Source organism: Tachyglossus aculeatus, chromosome 20 (assembly GCF_015852505.1).
Source record: "Tachyglossus aculeatus isolate mTacAcu1 chromosome 20, mTacAcu1.pri, whole genome shotgun sequence".
NCBI classification, from domain to species: domain Eukaryota; kingdom Metazoa; phylum Chordata; class Mammalia; order Monotremata; family Tachyglossidae; genus Tachyglossus; species Tachyglossus aculeatus.
The window spans coordinates 24,596,973-24,599,567 of NC_052085.1; the positions used below are offsets into that span (position 1 = coordinate 24,596,973).

At 40.8% G+C, this 2,595-nt stretch overlaps 1 non-coding gene across 1 annotated transcript; it reads right to left on the minus strand.

The window, feature by feature from the left end:
- Positions 1 to 333: 333 nt before the first annotated feature.
- On the minus strand, positions 334 to 473 carry LOC119941660. The gene has a single exon (XR_005455250.1). It is a non-coding gene; the product is annotated as a small nucleolar RNA SNORA7 (small nucleolar RNA).
- Positions 474 to 2,595: the final 2,122 nt, after the last annotated feature.

Here is a 2,595-nt window from a genome sequence, read left to right on the forward strand (position 1 = left end):
TCACAACTTCAGCAAGTGATAATAATCTTGGAGAGTCTTTTGCATTTATCATAGAAGAATAGTTGTAAAGTATCAAAGGCGATTGTGTTCTTATTTAACTACTGTTTTCTTGTCTTATGCCGTCGAGTCATTTCCGACCCATAGCGACACCATGGATGTATCTCTCCTAGAATGCCCCGCTCTCCACCTGCAATCATTCTGGTGGTGTATCCATAGAGTTTTCTTGGTAAAAATACATTAGTGGTTTACCATTGCCTCCTGCCATGCAGTAAACTTGAGTCTCTGCCCTCGACTCTCTCCCATGCTGCTGCTGCCCGGCTCGGGTGAGTTTTGACTTGTAGCAGATTGCCTTCCACTCCCTAGCTACTGCCCAAGCTAGAAATGGAATGGGTACGCCATTCCACTTCACTCTCTCTCCCATAGCCGAGACTGATAGAGTACTGGAAACTCTCCAGGTGCGACCTTGAGAGAAAACAACTATTTCACATCTCACGTTTTCTTGTGAACATGCAGACCATGATCTAAGTATGGAAGCTTTATTAATATTGCACTTGCTATATTTATTTTTGATGTGACATATTTGAGCCCAAGGATAACTCAAAACAAATTATAGTAATAATAATAATTATAGCATTTGTTAAGTGCTTACTGTGTGCCAGGCACTGTACTAAGCACTGGGGTGGGTACAAGCAAATCGGGTTGGGCACAGTCAGTGTCCCATGTGGGGCCCACAGTCTCAATCCCCATTTTACAGACGAGGTAACAGGCACAGAGAAGTGAAGTGACTTGCCCCAAGTCACACAGCAGACAAGTGGCGGATCTGGGATGAGAACTGAGGTCCTTCTGACTCCGAGGCCCGTGCACTACTCACTGCACCATGTTGCTTCTCTCACTTCCCTCTGAACAACAAAGTAATAACAAACTGATGATGAAAATAATAATGATAATAATAATAATCCATCCAAATGTTTCATTCTGTCATTCATTCCGGAAAGCCTGCCTTTCCAGGGGACTTGGAAATAATCATGTTAGATGAGGAAGGCAGAAAGATAGATGTCTCCTCAGTGAGAGGAAGGGAAGAAACATTTTACTTTTACTCTCTATTTCAGTTAGTGCTTCCTTATCTCATGACTAAATCTGCTATCACCCACTAAAGTAACCTTTAAGTTTCCATTCATCAGAATCTGACCACAAAAATGGGTTGCCATTGAATACTGGCATGAGCTTGGTAAATTCACAAATCATTTATTCACTTATAGTCAATGAGAGACCAGGTTGGAATCCTACCAGATGTCTTAAAGGCCAATTATTTAAAATAATGCCTGTCACTGCTCATAGGCAGTGTGTGGGTTTATATCTGTCTCGGTATGGTAATTATATTCATTAACACTTTTCAAGCACTTGATGCAATAAACAAATAGGGCAGAGATAATAACAAAACCAATCTGTTGGCAATCAATCATTGGGACTCTATTTGTATTTTGGGGTCCAAGAGGCATTACTTGATTTGTGACAGATTGGCTAATCTCAGTGGCTGCAGAAGTGCAAATTCTGTTACCATCTGATGGCATGAGTGTATTAACCTGCAGTTCTACCTGCAAGACGCATATACACATTGCCTTTAATCCCGGTTAATGACTGTGGTCACTAGTTGTATATCATATCACCAATTCTCTCTTTTTCTCTGCATCAGGTGCACAGTACTTTGGGGGAAGCACTTCGTACAGTGAGCAGAAAGCACTCAGTAAATACCACTGATTAACTGAAAGGCTCACCCTGTTGCTGTTTGATGCAGCCAAAATTCCATGGCTACACGATACTACTTGAACTTTCATTATCAATTCTTCCTATGGGAATTATTTCATATCAGTTTTTCATAACATTACAAAGGGCTTAGGAGTTTAGAAGCCAATAGTTTTTGCAGGGATATTTTGCTTCTGTTTTATTGTATTTGTCCCTCTAGATTGTAAGCTCGCTGTGGGCAGGTAATGCATCTGTTTATGTTGTATTGTCCTCTCCCAAGTGCTTAGTACTGTGCTCTGTACATAGTAAGTGCTCAATAAATACGACTGAATAAATGAATGAATTTAAGCACTTACTACATGCTAGGCACTGTAGTAAGTGCTGAAGCAGATACAGGATAATCAGGTTGGACACAATCAATGTCCCACATGGGGCCCAGAATGTCCCATGGAATAGGTGTTTAATTTCATTTTAAAGATGAGGAAACTGAGGCACATAGAAGTGATTTGTCCATGGTCACATAAGCAGGCAAGTGGCAGAGCCAGGATTAGAACCCAGTTCTTCTGACACCCAAGCTATTTCTAATAAACCAAGCTGCTTCTCAAACTCATAACCCCAAAATCAGCTTTTGAATGGGTCAGAGATGGATTTAGCAGTCTTCCTTGTCTTGAGAAATGAGAACAAAATTTTCCTTCAGTTATTCATTCTATGTTAGTCATGAAATGCCTACTTCTGCTTAGAATCATAATAATAATGGTACTTGTTTGGTGGTTACTATGTGCCAAACACTGTTCTAAGCACTGGCATAGATGCAAGTTAATCAGGTTGGACACAGTCCCTGTCCCACATGGG